Source organism: Dipodomys merriami, unplaced genomic scaffold, assembly GCF_024711535.1.
Source record: "Dipodomys merriami isolate MVZ:Mamm:240054 unplaced genomic scaffold, mDipMer1.0.p SCAF_12, whole genome shotgun sequence".
Taxonomy (NCBI): domain Eukaryota; kingdom Metazoa; phylum Chordata; class Mammalia; order Rodentia; family Heteromyidae; genus Dipodomys; species Dipodomys merriami.
In genome coordinates, this window is record NW_027202493.1 from 15,225,813 (window position 1) to 15,250,086 (window position 24,274).

A 24,274-nucleotide genomic window follows, 5' to 3' on the forward strand; every position below is an offset into this window, starting at 1 on the left:
TTTCCTTTCTTCGTCCCCCTACGGTATATCCCCTGTTGTCACTGTATTTGATTTTGGTTCCTTGCATCTTGTATATACATTTGTCTAATTTGAGGAGGGGAAGGGGAATAACAAAACATTGAAACAGACACAGGATGACCCACTGCAACAGTGATACCAACAAGACAGTATATTGGAAAGGAACTTCACAACTTTGGGTGGGGAGCAGAGGTATGGGGGAGGTTGGGGAGGGAAAGGATAGTGGGAGAACAACAAGGGAAGGGGTAACAATGCTGGGAAGGTGGCTCAGTGGTAGAGCGCTTGCCTTGCATGCATGAGGCCCTGGGTTCGACTCCTCAGCACCACATAAGTAGAAAAAGAAAAAAGCCGGAAGTGGCACTGTGGCTCAAGTGGTAGAGCGCTAGCTTGAGCTGAAGAACTGACTGACAGCACCCAAGCCCAGAGTTCAGGCCCCACAACTGGACCCTCCCCCCCCTCCCCCCCCCCCCGCCAAAAAAAAAAAAGAAACGTACTCATTGCCTTACTCATGTAACTGTAACCCCTCTGTACAGCATCTTTACAATAAAATTAAATTAACACAAAGAAATTTGTTGTTAAAATTAATACAAGAGTGTGTATTATTTTGATTTTAATGTGGAGTTGAAACCTTCTTTTTGCATAAAGATGATCTTTTTCCTGTAAAATTTCCTCTTAGTATGTAATTCCTAAATAAGTGGAAATTACCATTTGCATAATGTTTTTATTTGAATTCTGCATTATGTCATGCTTTAATCTTTGGCCTTTAAACATATTTACATGTTATATATTCAAAATTTGGAATAATTTTCCATTTAGAATTCTCCCATTAAAGGTCATGTTACAACCTTTCAGTCAACCAAGCCGGAAATCTTAGTCATCTTTGTTCCAGCTCAAGTGTGGGCCATTTTCCAACCAAGCCATTAGCTTGCGCTTCTTTAACATCTGACTGGACTTATTTTCATCTTTACTACTCTTAATCATCTCTGCTCTCCTATTTGTACTTTGTTCCCTCTTCAGACCATTCTCCATACTATTATTGGAGTTGTTTTTCTAACAGGAATGGGAGATGCTCAGCACATGGACTTTATAAGGTCTAATGAATCATTTGGTACAAGATAGGATAGACATGTATGCTTCTGTGCTCCTTGTTGGCTGCCCATGGCCATCTGCCTATATTGATAATTTTGTATGGACCAAGAATGATGTTAGAAATAAGCAAGTGACCCTTTTCATGTAACATGTTCTTGTCCAAATAAAACTGCTTGAGTGATTCTATTAATGTAGAACAAGATGCATTGTACTTATAAACTGACATGTTGAAATGAAACCCTTTTGTACAACTATTTAAAAATAGTAAAAAGTGAAACCTAAACCTTGATCAAGTTTTATTAAATTCGCATACTATTTTGTTGAATGTCAACTCCTTCATGCAACTGCTTAAAATTAAAAGTTATAATAGAAAAAGAAGTCTAAGCTAATACTGTTAACTAAAATTATATGCTATATTAAAAACTATAAATTACTTCATGAGAGTTTTGTTTAGAAATATGTTTTTACATCAATAAGACCACTGTTAAACTTTAAAATATAAATAAAAATAAAAAAGGCAACAACCTTATTTGAATGGCTATTTTGAATTAATGTTATGCACAAGTTCTTTAGTTTCTTTATTCTTCCGGTAAGTTCAAGCTTCTTGATGGGCCTTGCCATTTCTTGAGCTCTGCTGTTCTTTGTATCACTGTGGCCTACACTTGTGTAAATGCTCTTACCTGCTTTCTGCAGGTGCATTCTTCAGTTATTATTTTAGATTTCAAATATTGTTCTAAATATACACTTACATGATCAAAAAGACCCCAAAAAGATATGAGAAGAATAACTTCAGTCATCATATCCCTACTTGTCACTGTTAAATTTTCACTGGACAGATCATTCAACACTTGCTGGAACATTCTTCTGGGATGAGAAAGCAGATGGAGGAAAGTCAAAGAATTAGGAAGTGATTATTCACCAGGAAGGATAGAATTATGTATATATGTTTTAATCAGTAAAGCTTTATTATTGTACAGAGGTTGAAGAGGAATATTACCTATGTACTACCACCCATATGGTTTCTTTTTTATAGTTTCTTATATATTAGTTTGATGCTTTTTATTGTAAATACAAACACAAAAGTCAGATTACCAGGCACTATTGCCATACTTTGTGTAAATGTTCCTCAAAGGCCTATGTGTGAAAGGCTTAGTAGATAATCTGTGGTGAATTTGAGAGGGGATGGAATCTTTAGTGGATGGGGTGAAGAGGGAGGAAAGTTAGGTTATTGAGGGCATGGTTTTGAAGGGGATATTGGGACATAGCCCCTTCCTTACTGCTTTATAGTCAAGTACTCCAGCCATGATGTCCTAGGCCCCAAAATGATACCTCAACCAACCATGAACTTAAACCTTCATAACTGTGGGCCAAAATGAACTATTTTTCTTTTTTCAAGTTGTGTAATTTCAGATATGCTGACACAGTGATGAAAAACTAGCTAATAAAAGCATCTTCTTCACCTTGCTTTTTTGTGGTCAGGTAATACATGATATAAAATTGTCATTGTGACCCTTGCTAACAGTGCCATTCTGTGATGTTAGATTTGCTATGTTGCGCAACTATCACCACTGTTTCCAGAACTTTTCATCACCTCAAACAGAAATTCTAAACCCATTAAGCAATAACTCTTCCTTCTCTCCCCTGCCTTAGTCTCTGCTAACCTCTGATATACTTTCTGTTATTATATATGTACTTGTTCTAAGTATTTCTTTTAATGGGAAGCATATGATGTTTGTCTCTTTTCATCTGGACTTATTTTACTGAATAAAGTTTTCAAGGTTCATCCATGTTGTTGGTTAAGGGCCTCAGTCATTTTATTGACTAAATATTTTAATGTATGTACAGATTATGTTTGTCCATTCATCCCTTGGTGGACATTTGCATTTCCTTTTGTTCGATTTTTTGTTGTTCTTCTGTGATACTGAGGTTTGAACTCAGAGCCTCCCACTTGCTAGACTACTCTTTGAGCCATACCTCCAATCCTTCTGCTCCTTGTTTGTTCAGATTGGCTCTCAAGGATCTCATACTTTTACCCAGACTAATCATAGATTATAGTTTTCCTAACTCTCCTCCCATGAATACCTGGGAATTATAGCTGGATACTACCAGTGAAGTCTTTCAATCAAATCGTTTTAAATATTTGTCTATAATTTCTCTCACTGATATTTTATCCTTCCAGTGTGTAAGTGTTGTTACTTCTTGGTTGAATTTACTTATATGTATTTTATTATGTTGAGTACTACTTTAATGGATGTTAAATTTTCTTTTGGGATTATTCATTTCTTCAGCATGGAAATGCAGTTACTCATGTGTCATGCAAATTTTCTGAGTTGATTTATTAGCTCAACAGTTTTCAACATTGAATCTTTAGAAGAGACTAGAGATATGAGATTATGTCAACTTCGAAGAGATCATTTTACATATTTGTCTCTAATTAGGATACCTTTGTTCCTAGCCTAATTGTCTTTTCTGTAGATTCCAATACTATTACAAACCAAAGTAAATGCAGGATATGGCCATTTTATCATAGAAGAGCTTTTCATTTTTCACTTTGAGTTTGTTAGTGACACATTTTTCTATAGATTTTGTTGTTGTTGTTGTTGTTGGTTGTGGGGCTTGAACTCTGGGCCTGGGTGCTGTCCCTCGGCTCTTCAGCTCAAGGCTAGTGCTCTACCATGTGAACCACAGAGCCACTTACAGCTTTCTCTGCTTATGTGGTACTGAGGAATCGAACCCAGGGCCTCATGCATGTGAGGCAAGCACTCTACCACTGAGCTACCTTCCCAGCCGCTAGTGGCACATTTTTCATGTGGAGGAAGTTCTGTGCAATTCTTAGTTTATTGAATTGGTTTCTCTCTCTCTCTCTCTCTCTCTCTCTCTCTCTCTCTCTCTCTCTCTCTCTCTCTCTCTCTCTCTCTTTCCTTCCTTCCTTCCATCCTTCCTTCCTTCCTTCCTTCCTTCCTTCCATCTCTTTCTTTCTTTATACAGGTTTTCACTATGTAGCCTAGGCTGTACTTGAAAGATCTTCCCTTTTAAGCCTCCAAATCAGAGCAGTAGGATTACAGACATACATAGCTTTGAATTTTTTTTAATATGAGATTTGAACCCAGAGACTCCTACTGAACATGCCCCTAAAGCCTCCTTTTTATTTATTTCTCAAATAGTGTTTCATACCACTTGCCTTGGCCTGGGTGCAGAATAGAATCCTCTTCCACTTCTCATCTAATTGGGTTACAGACATGTAATACTATGCTTGAGATCTTCTATTTCTGCCTCCCAAGTAGCTGAGATTACAGATATGAGCCACTATGCCAGCCGAATGTCTTTTGTTGTTCAGTTCATAGAAATATCTTGAATTTTGTTGAAGACTTTTCTTAGTGGGGATGATTATGTGATTTGGTATACTATTTAACCTACTCTGAAGCTTCACGTTCTTTGCATTCTTAAATCTTTTAAACACTGACTAATAAGAATTGTAGAGACCGAAAGCCCTAGAAATTCTAATTGAGATAAAAATTTTCTGAAATTTGCTATGGTTTTCTTTCCTGCTCTTCATGAGCAACTCAGAGATATTCTGTGTTTTATCATATCCATAGTTCTAAGTACTTAGGAAGAAAAGAGTTTCCAAGCACTGGAATATAATGTATTAAACTCCACTAAAAGAAAATAACCTAGTATATTCTTACATCTATAAGTATTTTCCCTTGAATAGATTTTTTTAAGTAATTTTTCTTCTTTACCTCTTCATTGTTTGCAGCCTACTACATAGCTTACATGATAGGCATGAGCCACTGAGTTCAGATATTTCTTGAAAAGGGTTCCCATGAACTTTTCTTCCTCAGCTGGCCTTAAACTACAATCCTCCCAATCTCAGCCATATATCCAGATTTGGACACGTGAGTCACCAGTGTCTGACTAGCATTCATTTTTAAGAATACAAGATTTTTATATAACCCATATTTTTGGACTGAAAAGTTACCTGAATCATTTATGTTAGAGATAATTGATGGCTTTCTGAAATTCTGTAATGGATTAAAGATTCTTGATGCTTATACTTAAAAATAAATTTTTTTGGTCATGAATAAATGAAATGTATATCCTTTCTCTAAACTCCTTGTATCTGTGGCAAGTCTATCAGATCACATGGTAAGAAACAACCTCTTTCCCCAATGTGCAAAAAATATGTCTGCATCTTGGTATAATTGGTGTATAAACATGACACATATGAATTTAAATATTAATTTAATTTATTATGGGTATAATTATGTAAAATATGCATTTATTTTGCTTTTATATCTGTATAAAATTCTGCACTCAGAAGCAAATCTATGTATTCAACAGTTAGTATACTCTTGGAGCAAAAGTAAGTGATGTGTCAGATTAAGAGAAAAGGAGGTTCTGTCCTGAACATCTGAGTCATTCAAATTCCAGTCTCAGAGCTGTTTAGGAATGTTTGGTACACCCAGCTGAAAATACCTCTAACTTTTAAAGCATGCTGGTGTATTTCATGATGAAACCTAATATAGTAACTTAGCTTCTTTTACAGCAACAGAGCTAAGTATGCTGTAAGGAAGTTGGTGAATATGGGCTTTCCCCCCATATGCTGTAGAAGAACCAGAGGCAAGATACATGCATAAATAGTTAATTATGAGAAACAAGAAAAAGAAGACTGAGCTCCTATACTCGGTCAATAATACCTTTGAAATAGTTACAGCAGACAGTGAAAATTGTAAAATTCTCTACAGTAGTTTAACTAATCAAAAGGCCTGGTTTTGATAAGAGCACCGTTTGTTGACATATTAGTTGAGGTTTAGGAAAATGTGTATGGCCATCTCATTCAAAATTTGTTTTGGATTTTAAGGTCAATAATACTACAACACACTCAGAGGGTACAAAAAGGTTTATTATCCATGTAATAGGAGGATTGAGGGTGATGAGGCAGGACAAACTTTCAGAGATCAGAATTAGTTGGAAAGTAAGGAAAAGAGACTGACTTGGCTTTTATTATAATTTAGGGGATGGGGCTGAGGTGAGGATTTCCACCAATGGGCTGGGGCTTTCCTAAGGAGTAAATGGGCTTCTTATCAACTAGCTCAGGTGTCATGTAGACAGATGGGGCCTGCAGATTTTTCAGATGTCAAAGCTCCACCAAAAATGGATTTGACTCTATTTCACTTTATTCTTGATGTTTGTTTTTTCTCGGATAACTGAAACCTATCATATTTCAGTTAACTAAGTTTCAAGCTGTTTATGTGAGCCATTGGGGTGCCTGATGAGGTCAGTAGCCTTATACTGACTGGCATGGACAGGGAACGTCTTACTGAGTGCTTTGTTGAAGACACCAGCACTGACTACTTTAAGAAGTGAAATGAGTGGCTTGGACAGTAATAGGAATAAAACTCCAAAAGAGAGCACGGCTTTGTGTTATGTCTAATGTATTCTCTGACATTTATAAGCTGAATTTTAATGTCTGATATCTGTGAGACAAGCAATTCCCATAGTTATTTTCCTCAAAGAGAAAAACCTTGGATGAATATTTGTTATTGCTATCATTGGCTGAACCAGATGGTTAAACTGTTGGCAATGGCTTAAGGGACTGCAAGAAAATGTAGAGATGGAGCCAATTTTAGGCTAGGGAGAGAATCCAGAGCTAAAACAACTCTTAAAGTTCAGCCAAATGTGGTGACCTTTGGCTCTGGTTCTTGATTAAGGATGCTGGATTAACAGGTGAAAAGAACAACTCTCCAGTAAGCTCTATCATGTATAAGATTTTACACTATTTGAGCAATATAGAAATTCCTCATAGTGTTTACTTAGTCGATCCCTAAGAATCTGTAGGTAGTAAGGGGATTCAAGAAAGAAGTGGTTTTTCTCTAATACCTTATTAACTGCAGAAACAGAAGAAGGCCCTCTCCCTCTTGGCTAGAAACTGCAGTGATCAAACTCAGCTCTATCCTGTACAAAACTTTGCTGATTTAGGAGTGAGGCTTTGTGGCTGTGCTGAGCTTTCAAGGACATTGCTTCCCTGACCCACATCCGGGTACGCAGGGTCATAGGTCACAGGCCTGTGAAGCCCTCTGTTCTTAGAAGGGCTCAATTTCCAGCCATCACTTGACATAGGGTCGTTTCTTACATCACACATCCATGGGAATTTATGGCCACTATGATGCTTTGAAGATTTGAGGAGCTGGGAAGATTACTAAAGCCTCTAGGATGGGAGAGGGGCATTACTTGGAATGCTTCTTGTACTGCCATCTGAGAAAATTCTAGAGCCCTGTCTTATAAGAAATCCTACTACAAGTGGGCCAATTGATGAATAACACCACTAAAAAAAAAGTCAGTAAATCTTGTAAGACTAGTATGTTGCCTCAATGTCCCCCAAACGATACTGGCATTGTTATGACTTTGTGCTTGCTGAGGGAATGAATGGCTCTCGTTTGGCCTTGATCCTCTCCCCATGGGTGAAGGCGTAGGGCTGAAAGTTCCCAGCCTTTTAGGACAAGGTTAGCGCCCTGTGCAAGCAGTCTATTGAGTCATCTCCTTAGAGGAAGAAGTGCTCCTGTCATTCAGGAAATTAGGAATGTCTAAGCAACACTTGGTCATGAACCAGGACTCAAAGCTTACTTATCCAAACAGAAGATTCTTCCAGTGCCTCTCTCTATATATAGGGTGTTAAGAGCTCTATGTCAGGAACTAGAGACCAAGATTATACCACAACATCCCAGATTCTTTTGTGGGAAACAAACCAGGCACTGCAGTAGCAGCAAACTATCTTTTGGAGTCTTACGTTGCCTTTTTAATTTTTGTCCTTGATATGCCCCATAGCAAGTGCTTAATGACAGCATCACCCAGGGAGCCCAACTACTCACCAAGTATCAGTGTTTCACCTGAGTACTCTATAATGGTGGTTCATAATACCTAGTTGGCACATGCAGTTAAAGGCAGGCTAAGAATGATTCCACTGAGCCTAACGTAAGTCACAGCCAATTTGGACAAATCAATCTGCTATCCCTGGTTAGATGTGGTCCAAGATATATGACCAGGGACCACTTAAAGAGGATCCACTGTATACTCCTATATCAATGATCAGCTTCTGATTTAGGTGAATGAAATCTTTGTAACAAAAATGAAGCCCAAAGCAATGCAAGGCAGAGCTCACACTTGCTAGGGAACACAGCCAGTTAGCGAGCCAGAGCAAGTGAAGCAAGACCCCCAGGGTGGTGACTATTGCCTAGATGTTCTGTTGTTCAGCCAATTATTGTTGTCATCCTGCTGAGAAAAACCCCCATGCAAAATTTACTTCACATGCCAACACTGATGAGTAACACTCATGGAAAAGCAGTGGGGACAAGCCATGCTTCTCTAAATAGGTCATATAATTTATGTGAATCCTTGAAGGGCTTGCATACATTCATAGTAGGGGTGCATTAACTATTTCTACTGGAGAGTAGAAATATGCCAAGTGGTTATGAAAAGATTGTTAGAGCATAATCAGGCTGTGTTAAGAACTGAAGACAGGATTTGAAAATGTCAGATTAGCTTGCCTTTATTGTGATGAAGGGTGAGAGTGGGTGAGGATTCGTAAGCTTTGACTGGGTCTTGCATAGATTAAACTTCCCCACTAGTGCCAAAGGAGTGCTCTGGCTTTCATTAATCCACTTCCAAGATGATGGGAAAGAAGGAGAAAGAATTTGTCTGCATCAAATTTCTTCACCCCTCATCTCTAGTTTTTTCCCCCATTTTAATCCTGAAGCTTCTTTTTGTTCAATATTTATGAGTTTCATCTATCTATCTGTCTATATACATATATATATATATATATACACAGATACATACACTCATATGTCTCATATACAAATATATGTACATGTATAATGTATATATGACATCATTTAGGGGGAAACTGAATCCATTTGCCTTGGGATAGACATTTAAAAGTGAATTCCTTTCAAACACAACACATTACTATTCCTTACAAACCTGCCTCTATTCTAGCTTTCACCATTTCAGTAAATGAAGTTATTCTCCATATCATCTATTGGGTCAAGGCAAAAATCTTGCCCCAAACAGTACTTCTTTCCTTCAGTTGATGTTAACCCTGTATTTTCTTCTACTAACATTTATCCAGTCCACTCCATTTAAACCACCATGTCATTAATCTAATCTAAGCTATTTTAAGCTTATGCAAAGTATTGCATCACAAGTGTAACAGGTTTTCTTGCTTTCATTTACACACTCTAGCCATGGTAGACAATGTATTCTATCAGTGATGTACATCAGAGACTTTAGTAAAATCTATGCAGTTACTTCTAATCAGGTAGAATATAATTTAAAACTCTTCCATGGCAAAGCTTGATATGACTTGACCTTTGCCTGTTTCCATCTTTATCTTTCTTGTCCATATTTCCAACTTCCTGTCTAGAAAGTTCAAGTTCACTTCCTTCCTTTCTTCCTTCCTCTTTCCCTTCTTTCCTACTCTCTTTCCTTCAGTGGATGCTTCTTGAAACCTGAGACCTTATTTGAAGACCTTGTATTATTGTGATAACTTGGGACAATAAAAAAAACACATTGCAAAATAGCAAAGAGTGAAGATCTAGTTTTTGAGAAAGCAGAAGTAATGCTTTACAGGTGCAAGGATTGTTTTTTTTATTTTTTTAAATTTTTATTTTTATTTTTTGTGAACATACTGTACAGAGGGGTTACAATTACATGGGCAAAATAATGAGTACATTTCTTATCAAGCATTGTAGGCTCCTCCTTTGTTTACCCTTCACATCCCTTCCCAGCCTCCCCCCTGCCCCCCCACCCAATCCACCCCAAGGATTCTTGATTAGAAAACGCCATGTATTGTCAGTGTATACTGTAGCATGACTGAGGGACAAAGGCAGGGAAGTCTCTCGAGCAACTTTGACTCCAAGGGATTTCCACTAACTGATCCAATATTTTCTTGAAACTGTAGGAAATAAATCATTCTTTTCATTCAATAAAGGGATGATTGAAGAACTACTGTTTTATAAACATGAGCCTTTAATGACTAAGACCTAGCACTGTTTCCAAGGGACTTAATTCTTTTTCAAACACAAAAATATAAATAAATATGAACACTACAATGTGATCAGCGCAGTGATAAAAAGTACTCTGCATGTAGTTGAAGATCTTAGCATGTGTAAAAGAATTGATTCAAGGCCAGATGACACTTGAGCTAAGTCTTTATGTTCAGGAATATACGGAATGGAGAAATGAGACATAGCATGGAAAAAATCATAAGGTAGCTACCTAGGAAGCTTAAATTTTACTTTTTAAGTCATGAGTGTATATTAGTTTCTAGACTTATTGCTACAAAGTGCCACAAATTAGTGGCTCAAATAATAGGAATGTACTATATTGTAGCCTTGCAGGCTGCAAGTTTGAGATAAAGGTAAGAAGGTATGGGCAGGATGGCTTCCATTGGAGGGCTAATAGGGAGAATCTGTTTTATGCCTGCATCTGACATCTGATGGTTTGTTGGCAACCACTGCTATTCTTTGGCTTATAGAAATCAGTATGCCTTCAAGAGTATATTGTATTTCTCTGCCTTCATGTTTCTGTCCAGTTTTCACTAGTCTTAAAAGATAGAGTCTATCCCAGGGATTTCATTTAAGTTGATTACCTCTGTAAAGACCTTGTTTCCAAATACAGTCACATTCTGAGGTGCTGATGGTTATTTTGGGGAAAATATAATTGAAACCATAAAGCAGAGAAGAAAGCAGAGGAATGAAATGCTGGGTATTTCATTTTGATGAAATCACTCTAGAATCCTAGTGGATAGATATTTAAGACAGTGACTCTCAATCATGGCTGTTATTATAGTTATCTGAATTATTTCCCAAGTACACTGTTGTTCAGGGTCTTAATGGTAGATATTCTGCTTCAATTGTTCTAAGTAGGGACCCTGGCAATAAGTATTGTGCCAAAGACCTTCTAGAACATGTAATATATAGTGTATTAAAGACCAGTGCTACATGCAGGTAAGCCAATTTACAAGCAGGTTTAATATATTCACAAATGGGAAGATAGTGCTCTGAAGTCCAGCATGAACAGCAAGAAAGAAGAAAGTAAGAGATGAATGTTGCTAGAAAAGGAAGTAAATCAGACTAAAAAGAGAATCTGCAAGGATAAGATGGCAGACTGACAGGCTCACATCCCAATGTCATTGGCAGATATTAAAATGAAAGGAGTTTGTCCTCTTGGGGGAAAGCATAATAACAACATCGATAAAACTTCTGAATAAACTTATTATTTATAGATTATTGTCTTTCCAGGTTCAGTTGTAATATATAATTCATAGAGATCTTATGGACTCATGTTTTTCTCAATAGTGTTGTTTTATAAACCTACACAAAACAAAGTCACAACCAGGATTGTGACAGGACACAGACAAGATGCAAAATGAGTTATCACTAAAAGGCTATATTGAGTCTGAGGTGTCTTAGTAGGTAGTGTTAAGGAGCCATGCTATAAGAAATGCTCTATGTGTGGTTTTGGTCACTCGAAGGTACTAGAAATCTTCCAAAACAAAAAAGATCAGTCTCCCTACAAATGACTTAATAGTACCAACACACAGACATGGAGGAGTTGTTCTAGGACTTTAATCAGTTAGTGTTTAGAAAGAAGCTGTATATTCCATGTACAGAATAAGCTTTCTGGGAAATAGTTTATACAGATCCACACTCACATGTTTGCATACCCACAGAAGGTGGCCTATATCCACTACACACTTTTTGAATACACAGAGTGAAACCAAAGGAAGATATTCTTAGGAGAGGATCACCAGAGTTCAGTAAATATGTGCACCGATCATATAAAATAATCTTTATTGAACTGAACTCTACGACATGGAAGCAATATTTTTTCCTTTTTTCTTGCTATTTTTGTTTTCCTTTTGTCTCATTGGTTCCTTTACCTGTCGTTGGGAGGATAAGGGAGAGAGAGCACAGAAATGGTGGGACAAAGGGTGAAAAATGCAGCAGTGATACTCACCAGTCTAATACTCAACTGTGATAAAAATTAACTATGCAATTTGTGGATGTTGTTGGGAACAAAAAACTGAGAGAGAGCTAGGAAAGGGGTAATATTGTTTAAAAAGAAATGTACTCCTTATGTGACGTATATAACTGTAACTCCTCTGTATCTCACTTTTACAATAACAATAAAAATATGCAAAAAAAATTGTGAGTAGCTACTCTGTGAATCCTCTGCATTTGAAATGAGTGACAACACTATCTTTTAAAGGCTAGGTTTTCATTTTAACAAAGGCCAAGAAAAGAGAGATTAAGACCAGCTGGAACATGTGTCTATTTTCACTTCCTCCATCTGGAAGTTTGTTTTTAGGTATCACAGACACTTTCCAAACAAACTCCTGCTAAACAAAATGATACACGTAGAAGAGACATGCATACGTGCACAATTCTCTTTTATATTTTATTGTAAAGATGCTGTACAGAGGGGTTACAGTTACATGAGTGAGGTAATGAGTTTTTTTAAGAGCTATATTGCATCCAAAGCATTGATGTGTTTTCTAATCATAGAGTTAAGGTTTTGAATGGCCCAAATAAAGTTTGGTTTTGAGAAGTGAAATGGCAGGTAATCAATACTTTAAATCCAGCAATTTTGTTAAGTGCAATTCCAATTCTTTAATCAGTTGGTCCTAGTCACCTAGGAAGTAAAATGAAGTCTTGGATTAAATGTCACTATTTGATATAAAACAATTGAACAAGTGAAATTATGTCCCGGTGGATCTTTCCAAGTATCTATCAGTATATAACTCTCAGACTCATCCTTTCTAAACTACTGTAGCATGACATTTATGCCAAATCCTACATAGTACAATCATTTCCTCTGGCTTTCCTGTTAGTGATGGGCTTTCCTCCCATGGTTATATTCCATATACCATTCTAGGCGAACTGTCAAATCTGCACTGATAACATTACTTTCACAGTGTATAGACTAAAACAAAACCCTTGATCTTAGTTATATAAATCCACCTTAGTTTTAAAATTAGTCTTTGGTTCAAATTTCAGTTTGTCTAATCACCAAAGACAGTTTGCATGGATTTATCATGCAACCCAGCTGACGAGTTTGAGGGAAGTGATTTAGATAATAGTAGAGAACATAGATGAAAGATAAGAAGAAATTGAGAATAACAGAATAGACAAAACTTTGGTGATCAATTGTCTAGAACAGGAAAAAAGATACAAAGCTACAAGCTTACTGGTTACTAGCTTACCTAGAGAATTCAGAAATAGACATGATTTAGTAGAAAGGGGAAAATTATTATAATGAATTTTGAGTATGGAAACTAGGTAAATATATTTATTCCACGGTAGTTGAGAGAGAAAGACAGAAAAGGCAAAAATAAAAACCTCAAGTTAACTAGGAAATTCTAATTGTCTTATTCATCCAAAATAATATCATCAAGTATCAATTAACTTTATTACATATATATAAGATACAAGCACAACATATTTTGGTCCCCCCATATTACTAGTTAATACAGCAATTAAATACAAGTATATTCCATAAAATAACAAAAAATATAATAAAAGCTCAAATAAAAATCCTGGTATCATTTACCTTGTCAATCTCAGTAGCCGCTTTCATAAAAACTACAGATACAGATTTCTAATTCACAGTTAAGTGATACTTATTAACTAGAAGTACAGGGGCTGGGAGAAATCATACTACTCTTCTGCCCTGAATTTAGAACAGCTATTTTATTTGGTGACTAAGCACAGATTTGGGGGTGGGATATATGAGAAAAGAGAGGATCTCCTGGCTAACCAGAGAGATTACACTGAGTAGGTGACAGATGAAGTTAGATTATCCTTCAATTTCTATAAAAACAGATATTTTTCATAGTTCTGGGCTATGTCTACTCAACATAAAACATAATCTGATAACAATTATGGGTTGCTAGCACAGTGAGAAGTCAAATACCTAAGCCAATGCATGCCAAGTTTTTCACCACATGATCCATATTCTTCATTAGTTTATCCTTCCTTTTTCTAAACAATAGGCTGTTGTCAAATTTCTAAAACTTAATCATTCCTAGCCCCACATGCCTCTGAATGCTTCTGTAAAGTTATGAGAGTATGGAGATTTATGTATTACTTTATTTATAGAAAATGCTAATTGAGAAACAACAACCACAACAAACCCCGAATCTTTCTAAGATGGTTTGCAAAAAGCCCAGGGATTTTCACTATCACAACAGAGAAGGGAAAGAACACTCTTATTTTTTCTGGGGAATTTTCACCAGACATCTCTGACCACTTCGTGTGAGCTGCTTTCTGGGTAGATGACACGTGATCCCTGAAAGTGCCAGTATTGCATACACACTGTGTTGAGCTGGTTTACAATGCCCAATCCCCTTGAAATGGTGGTTAGCAAGATGGAGATTTTAAAAAATTTTTATTGTAAAGATACTGTACAAAGGGGTTACAGCTACACGACTTATGAAATGAGTATACGTCCTATCAAGCATTATTACCCATCCCTTTGTTTTCCCCTACCCTCCCTTCCCTCCTTTCCTCCCCAACTTCTCTCTCCCCACTCCCACCCCAAACTGTAAAGTTCATTTTCAACTTAGTGTCTTGTACATCTTGTTGTTACAATGGGTCAGTCTGTATCCTTATTTCAGCATTTTGTTATTTCCCTTCTCCTCCCCAAATTAGAAAAATGTATGTACAAGATGCAGGGCACCGAAATCAAATGCAGTGACAAAAGGGGATATACCATGGGGGAAAAACATACAAAAGAAACAAACAAAAATCACACAGTACATTATAAGTACATTAAAAACAAATGCAACAAAGATAAAACCTCCTGTGTCCCTGTTTTGGGGTTCATTTTGCTTAACATCATCTTATATGGTCATATGTAAATAGCTTTTGACCTTTTCTGTTTGTCCTAGACATATACTAGTTATTGAAAATAAGGGAAACTATGGGACCTATGTTTCTTTGGGCCTGGCTTACTTCACTTAATATGATTTTTTTTCCCAAAAGGACACTGCCCCATTTGTTAGCAAGATGAAGATTTTATCTCTAATATGCACTGACTTTATTTTAGTTATTTTGTCGATTTTTTGCATGGAAATTATATGTACATTTTTGTGAATTTTTCTATTCATCTTGTCTGCCCAGTGTGAGGTAGAATGGTCTTCATATACTTCTGGGATTGATTTTTATCTTTCTAACAGACATTAGGTATAGTTTTTTTTTTAAAATTTTGAAACCTATTAAGATAAATAATGAAATATTTTAAAAATTGGGATAAAATATTTACATCTGTGAAAATTGTATTGGAAACATAGGTTTTGAAGAAAATGACAAACTACACAAAATGTATGGATAGAGTTTCTGTTATCTGTGTACCAAAGGATTATGGTGATTTATTTTTTTTAATTTCTAGGCTCTTTTGAAATTTTTATCAATGAACATTATTATTTTAAAATATTATGTAAAACTTCCTAAAGTTTGAAAGACATGTTCTTAAAATTGGGATGTATTTGTATCCTCATCACTTAACCATATATTCAGAGAAATGTCTTATAATGTGTGAATATTATAAAACATAATGAGCAAAGATGGCTATGTTTTAATGGAGATATAATCTTATTAAATCACTATCATATATTGACCGTGGATGATGGAAAGAGCATTATGTATAGATGTATAGATTATGTATAGATGTATAGATGTATAGATTATGTATAGATGACTATATATGTATTAAATTTATGTACATATACTTATATATTTTATATGTAACTATACATAAATTTTTATATTTGTATATATAAATTTTTATATATACATCTATATGTAAATGTATACATGTAAATGCATAAATATAAATACATTTATAAATATATGTAAATATACATGTATATTTATATATAGATATATAAATACATATATAAATATAGATGAATATTATATATATATGTGTGAATATGTTCCATATTAAAGGTTATAAAATAGTCCCTATGTCTTTTCCAGCCATTGTACAGCCATATCACCTATGTTCAATCAAATAGAATTCTCAGGAGAAGAGTTGTCCTTAGAAATTTGCTAAATGAAAGATTAATAGAAAGCCCATGGATTGGGAGAAATCTTCACTAGCCATACAACAGACAAAATGTATATCTAAAATATACCTGGAACTCAAAAAATTAAATCCCCTACAACAAATCTTCAAAGAACCAACTGCCCAATAAACAGTGGGCTAAAGACTGAAAGAGAAACTTCTCTGAAGAGGAAGGAAGGATGGCCAATAGACAACTGAAGAAATGCTCAACCTCTCTAGCCATAAAAGAAATGCAAATCAAAACAACATTGAGATATCACCTCACCCCAGTTAGAATGGCTAAAATCAAGAACTCTAATAATAACAGATGTTGGAGGGGATGTGGACAGAAGGGAACCCTACTGCATTGTTGGTGGGAGTGTAAACTTGTTCAACCACTTTGGAAAGCAGTATGGAAGTTCCTTAAAAGACTCCACATAGAGCTCCCCTATGACCCAGCAATCCCACTTTTGGGCATTTACCCAAATGTTTACAAACAAGACCACACTAAAGCTACCAGCATGACTATGTTGTGCCCCATGGTTTCCCTTATTTGCAATATCTAGTATATGTCTGAGTCAAGCAGAAAAGGTCAAATAAGGTGATGTTAGGGAAATGAACCCTAAGATATGTATTCAAATGTTTTTTTTTCTTTCATGAGATTGTTTCTAACACATTTATAAGATTATTTCTTTGTTGCTTTGTATGTCCCTCCCCCACAGTAGAACCCCTGCTTTCACTGTATTTGATGTTGGTATAATTTGTGGAGGGGAAGGGGAAAAACAAATCGTTTAAATAGGGATTCAAGTGGACCCATTGCAGCAATGAGATGTACAAGTCGTTATGTAGAAAATGAACTTTACACCTTTGGTGCTGAGCGGGGGTGGGGGGGTGGGGGGGGTGTGAGGCCGGGGAGGATTGGGTGGGGGGGCGGGGGAAGGATGGGAAGGGATGGGAAGGGGAAACAAAGGAGGAGACTACAATGCTTGATAAGAAATGTACTCATTATCTTGCCCATGTAATTGTAACCATCTGTACAGTATTTTCACAATAAAGAATTTAAATCCATAAAGTTTGAGACTTGATATCAGACATGTGGTCACTGCTTCCTAGAAATTTGATCATTGAGATAGGAAGACATCAGTTGTGGAGACCCTGTATGATGGAGGCCAAGGAAGGTCATATCTATCTCTGTAAAGACCATTTGCTGCAGGAAAATATGGGATAACATTATAGATATTCTCTATCTGAGTGGAATGCCTTGGAACCACATGTAAGATTATATTCATTATTGTTTTACCATGGTCAGAAGCATTAAGGTCACCAAGAAAAAATAGCAGAGATGCTTCATGCTTCTCTTCCAGAAACAAAGGCATATTTAGTTGTTTTTTTCTTTAATTTTTTTGCCAACTAAAATCACAAGGATGTTCTTTTTTGAAAAGTAGTACTGTTCTCTGTGTCATATGATAATTTTCCTAAGAGGTCTAACTTTGGTCATTTTCATGGAAATATATTAAATATCACCCCAATATCAATGAAAATAGCACATTTGTATAATGGAAATAATAATTAGAAAAATAGAAACAATGTATCTTTCAATGTCTACTCAGAATTCCAAATAAGAAGAAATTCATCAAAACGTTCTACTTTTGTTGTCAAAACTATTCTGGTCCACAATGGAATAGAATTGAAAACCCAGAAATGAACCATCTAATCTTCGATAAGGGAGCTAAAACAATAGAATGGAAGAAAGACAACCTCTTCAGTAAATGGTGCTGGCAAAATTGGTTAACTACATGTAGAAAACTAAAGCTAGATCCTTATATATCACCCTGCACCAGAATCAACTCCAAATGGATCAAAGACCTTGAACTCAAAGCAGACACTCTGAAAACATTACAGGATGGAATAGGAGAAACCCTAGGTCTCCTTGGCTCAGGCAGAAATTTTCTGAATAGAGACCCAGAAACACAACAAATCAAAGAAAGGTTGGACAAATGGGATTGCATAAAGTTGCAGAGCTTCTGCAGGGCAAATGACATAGCTAGCAAGATCAATAGAAAGCCCACGGATTGGGAGAAGATCTTTACTAGCCATACAACGGACAAGGGTCTCATATCTAAAATATACTTGGAACTCAAAAAATTAAACCCCCCAACAACAAATCCTCAAAGAAACAACTGCCCAATAAATAAGTGGGCGAAAGACTTAAAGAGAAACTTCTCTGAAGAAGAAAGAAGGATGGCCAATAGACACATGAAGAAATGTTCAACATCCCTAGCCATAAAAGAAATGCAAATCAAAACAACATTGAGATATCACCTCACTCCAGTTAGAATGGCAAAAATCAAGAACTCTAACAACAACAGATGCTGGAGGGGATGTGGACAGAAAGGAACCTTACTTCATTGTTGGTGGGAATGTAAACTTGTTCAACCACTTTGGAAAGCAGTATGGAGGTTCCTCAAAAGACTTCACATAGAACTCCCCTATGACCCAGCAATCCCACTTTTGGGCATTTACCCAAATGTTTACAAACAAGACCACACTAAAGCTACCAGCACAACTATGTTTATTGCAGCATTATTTACCATAGCTAAGATATGGAACCAACCCAGATGCCCCTCAGTAGATGAATGGATCAAGAAAATGTGGTATATATACACAATGGAATTCTATGCCTCCATCAGAAAGAATGACATTTCCCCATTTGTTAGGAAATGGAAAAATTTGGAAAAAACTATATTAAGTGAAGTAAGCCAGGCCCAAAGAAACATAGGTCCCATGGTTTCCCTTATTTGCAATTTCTAGTATATGTATGAGTCAAGCGGAAAAGGTCAGATAATGTGATGTCAGGAAAATGAACCCTTAGATATGTATTTTAATGTTTTTTTCTTTCATGCATGTTTTTCTAACGCATTTATAAGATTATCTCTTTGTTGCTTTGTATGTCCTTCCCCCACAGTATAACTCCTGCTTTCACTATATTTGATGTCAGTATAACTTGTGGAGGAGATGGGGAAAAACCAGTTGCTTAAGGATACAGGTGGACCTGTTGCAAGAATGAGAAGTACAAGTTGTCATGTCCAAAACTAGCTTTATAACGTTGGTGCGGGGGGGGGGGGAAGGGGAGGAAGGAGAAGGATTGGGATTGGGGTGCAGGGGGGTGGCTGGGAAGGGATGTGAAGGGTAAACAAAGGAGGAGGCTGCAATGCTTGGTAAGAAATGTACGCATTATCCTGCCCATGTAATTGTAACCCTTCTGTACAGTATGTTCACAAATAAAATAAAATAAAATTAAAAAAAACTATTCTGGTCCAACAATGTGATGATTTTCAAATAAACATTAATATTTAAAATTTACCTTGCCCTAGGTGCTGGTGGCTCCCACCTATATGCCTAGCTACTCAGGAGGCTGAGATCTGAGGATTGTGGTTCAAAGCCAGCCAAGACAGGAAACTCTTAACTCCAATAAACCACTCAGAAAACCAGAAGTGGCCCAGTGGCTCAAGTGGTAGAGCACTAGCCTTGAGCTGAAGAGCTGAGTGACAGTGCCCAGGTCCAGAGTTCAAGCACCATGACCAACCAAAAAAAAACCTTGACTTGCTAAAAGCAGGTTATCATCAGTTAAAAAAAAGCAAATATGGATGTTGGGAAGGTGGCTCAGTGGTAGAGCTCTTGCCTTGCATGCATGAGGCCCTGGGTTTGATTCCTCAGCACCACATAAGCAAAAAGAAAAAAGCCGGAAGTGGTGCTGCGGCTCAAGTGGTAGAGCGCTAGCCTTGAGCTGAAGAGCTGAGGGACAGTGCCCAGGCTCAGAGTTCAGGCTCCACGACTGGACCCTCCCCCCCAAAAAAAAAACAAATATGGAAAAAAAAGTATGCAGTGAATTTTTGGAATCGCTTTGACTGTTACTGTGTTAAAGAAATCTAGGTACAAGATAGACTGGTAACTATTAGAGATACATATTCAAACAAACATACTCTCAAATAAAGAAAGATTACTAATTGTGAAACTATGTATCCTTAACACAGTGCCAAAAATTGCCCCTAGTTTATTGCATTGCAATATCATAAAGAAGATCTTTAAATAGAACAGCACATATTTTTTTGATAGACTCACAAATGTTAACTCAATCTAAATAAAATATTTTAATCAATCTCATATGAAAGCTATGATCACATTATCTCATTTGGACTTTAATTTCTAAATAAAAACAAAGTATCAAGAAATCTTTTCTTTTTTATCCATGTAATCTCTACATGTAAATATAGTCACTTTTTGTAACTACATCTGATAGGTTTAAAAATTCATATAATTAGCTATTTTTAATGTATCTACAACTAATGCTCATTTTGAATATCATCTCTAAGGTGGAGATTAAATGTTAAATTGATATAGAGAGAAATAAAATAATCAATGAATTAGTATGAGTAGTATTCCAATTTTAGTCAATTACTGGGTGGCTGTGTCAGCCGCAATATTTTTCTCTGTACAGAAAATAAAGCAAAGCCGGGCACCGGTGGCTCACACCTGTAATCGTAGCTACTCAGGAGGCTGAGATCTACGGATTGTGGTTCAAAGCCAACTGGGGCAGGAAAGTGTGTGAGACTCTTAACTTCAATTAACCACCAGAAAGACTGAAGTGGTTCTGTATCTCAAGTGGTAGAGTGCTTTCCTTGAGCTGAAGAGCCCAAAGACTGCATCCAGGCTCAGAGTTCAAGCCACAGGACTGAAGGGAGAAAAAGAAAGAAAGAAAAGAAAGCAAACCATGGACTATTTCATTATTCTTTGCCTTCTGGAATAAGTAGGTTAAAGGAAAGAAAGGAGGCTTTTGTTGCTAGAGGTTCTCAGAATCTGTGATTTTCAACACTCAATATCCAGTGTCAATTATTTCAATTGCTCCCGTAGAGGGTCTGTGGACCTCCTTCAATCTGTTCAAACATTTTAATTATACTTTCCTAGAGATCTTTGTGTTTCGTGAGGAGGGGGGAATGAGGGTACTAGGGCTTAAACTTAAGACCTAGTGTTCTTGTTCAGCTTTTTCACTCATAGCTGGTGCTGTACCCTTTAAACCATTCCTCTACCTTTGGCTTTTTGCTGTTAATTTGAGATGAGTCTCTTTGGTTTGTCTGCCCAGGTTGGCTTTGAACCTCAATCCTCAAATCTCAGCATCTGGAGTATCTAGGATAATAGGCATGAGCCACTGGCACCCAGGATTTTCCTAGAGATCTTTTTAAAGTTAAGTGATACTTTCACAGACAAGGTAAATCTAATTTTTAGGAAGTTATTGACAGAGAAGTTGGAATTTCAGGAGTACTTGTGTTTGAATGAGAACATGAATTTTGAAAGCAGGCAGAAAAGACAACAGAGATGTGTACTGAAACAGAGATGGGAGTCTTCCAAATGAAAGTTTTATTTCCTTCATAAATTTTCCTAGGCATTTCTAGACTCCTTCAAAAGCCTGACCTCATGGAACTAAGCATATTATGAGATTATAACATTCATACAAATCATTGTTGTGTTAAAACTTTGAGATGCATCCTTTTTCTTATCAAACCATTGACTAAGCCAATATCTTAGTAATGAAAATTTTCAGAGACAAAATTATTTTAGAATTGTAAATTTTTCCATGGTGTTAAATGAACTGGGGTATGGGTCAGAAGAATGTCAGAACTCTGAACTCTGTGTTTTGTTTGAATTCTGCTATATTGTAATATTAGAATCAAAAGTTCTTATTTGTTTTGTTAGTATATATATCGGAGCTTAAACTCAAGGCTTTATGTTCTCACTCAGCTTTTGTGATCACAGCTGGTGTTCTACCATATGACTGCATATCTTACCGTATGATCATATGGTAGATATGCAGATTAAAGTCTCTTGAATTTGTTTGCCCATGCTGACTTCCAACAATCCTCTCATATAGATAAGATTTATGGATGTGGACCACTGGCACCTAGTTTATCATATTTATTGATGTGAGTTCTAAGGTAGATTATTGACTTCTAATCTTGATTTATTAAAAACCCCTCAAGTGAAAGATGAATGCATTTTAATTTACAGTTAATCTCACATTTCTATGATAATTGTTAGATAATTATGGAAGTAGAAGAATGGAATTGGAATTGACTAGGTCTTGGGTAAGAAGAGGTCTGTTTGGCTTCTCTCATTTCATCATTCAATTAATCATCCAATCTTTGTTCAGAATGACATTTTGGGTACTTCACCTAATGTCATGCTGATACCAGTGGATCAACTTGTCTAGGACATCATTCCATTTCTTAGATCATATGTCTCAGCATCATGATAAACAGATATTTGACTCCTCAGTTAAGTAATTATTATTTAATATACACACATATGTATATTACATGCTGCTTGTGTATTCTGTGTTTTATGTTGGTGTGTGGGGAAGGGCAATAAGGTTGATTGCAACTGCCAGGATGCACAAACCGTGTGAGACACTGAGCATGCAGTGGAAGGTGATAATATTATATGACAGACGAAGAGTGCAAACATCTAATGAAGACAATTTTATTCATAGTCAAGTACATTCTCTACAAGTCTCCACTTAAAATACATTTCATAGCCCTATAAGACTGGGTAAATTGCAAAAAGTTGTAGACACATTCTGCTCTATTTTTAATGTGAATTGTGACATGCAGGGTTTGAAATTGCATCATATATAGTTTAAGAGAACACAAGGCGACTAAGTTTAGCCAACTTTTCATGGAATGCAGACTTGCATAAGTTATCAGAAATTAAAATAATTAGTTTCTCCAGAAAAAAGATAAGCAGTATCAAGGGTTCAATGACTAATTTTGGTCAGCATGTGGTGGACTGCCTTTTGTATAAATGAACTGTATTACACACTTTGGCTTTTCTCATTCAAAGCAAAAGTTATTCAGTCTAGTTTTTGGGTTGAAAGTTTAAATTTGTATGTATAATTAGAGCTGCTAAATTATTAAATAAAAGGAATTCAGAGAAGTATTAAAAGAGAAAAATGTAGCCAGCATCTTTTCATTCATGATACTTCTGTAAAAGTTGCCTTTGGAGCTTGCTGTTAAATCAGCCCTTTTAAGACTGCTCTGTTCTGGGCAGGCAGAGAAGAGCTGGGAGGAGCTAGTCCCTTCTCTTCCCTGCTGGGGCAACTCAGACAAAGGCTAAAGCTCAGGTCCACTCTATTGTTTACATAAATTAACAAGTATTCACTTTGAAGGAAGAACTTTGTGGCTAAATTAGGTACAAGAATAACCAGTAAAAGATTCCAGATGCTCTTTTAGAATAGTTGACTATTGTGGCAATTTGTTATGTTTATGAACTTGGTAAAATTATCATAAAGTGATCATCTGTTTCTTTCAAACTACAGGAGAATTAACACATACACATTCACGCACTTAAAAATCTACTCTTATAAAAACATAAACAAAACAAAATTTGAACAGAGAGAGAAAACATGGTAACAAATAAATATCTATGGGATAAATTTTGTTTATTGATAACCAAAGTGGGATGTTTGGCTCAGGTGGCTCTTTCTAATATATATAATTTTTAGCGAAAATGTAGACAAGATGGGGGAATGTGGAAAATAACTTTCTTGCTGTGTCTATTGAAATAGGCAAGAATATGGTAAGAAGATAAATGTAGGACTAGACTACAGAAATTATAGAAGTTATTTCCCCTGATTTTGTTTAAATTTTATTTTTTACTATCTTTAAGTCATTATCTAAAGGAGCTGCTGTTGAATGAAGCAGTTTTTGAACACAATGCATCTTGATCAGTGTCACTACTTTCAACATTCCCATTCATTCCTCCCCTACTTACCCCTTCCCTCACTCTTCTTAATTATTTAGGACATACATTGAATTCTTTTTTTTTAATTAGTAAGTTTTTTTATTGTGAAAATACCATACAGAGGGGTTTACAATTACATGAGCAAGATAGTGAGTACATTTCTTATCAAGTATTGTTGCTTCCGCTTTTGTTTCCCCTTCCCATCCCTGCCAAAGTTGTGAAGTTCGTTTTTCGATATAACATCTTGTACATCTCATTGATTCTT

General features: G+C 36.2%; 1 protein-coding gene across 1 annotated transcript in view; it reads right to left on the minus strand.

Moving 5' to 3' along the window:
- Dlc1 (DLC1 Rho GTPase activating protein) overlaps window positions 1-24,274 on the minus strand; it is a 436,178-nt gene that overhangs the window by 406,108 nt on the left and 5,796 nt on the right. The gene's annotated exons all lie outside the window — the stretch shown is intronic.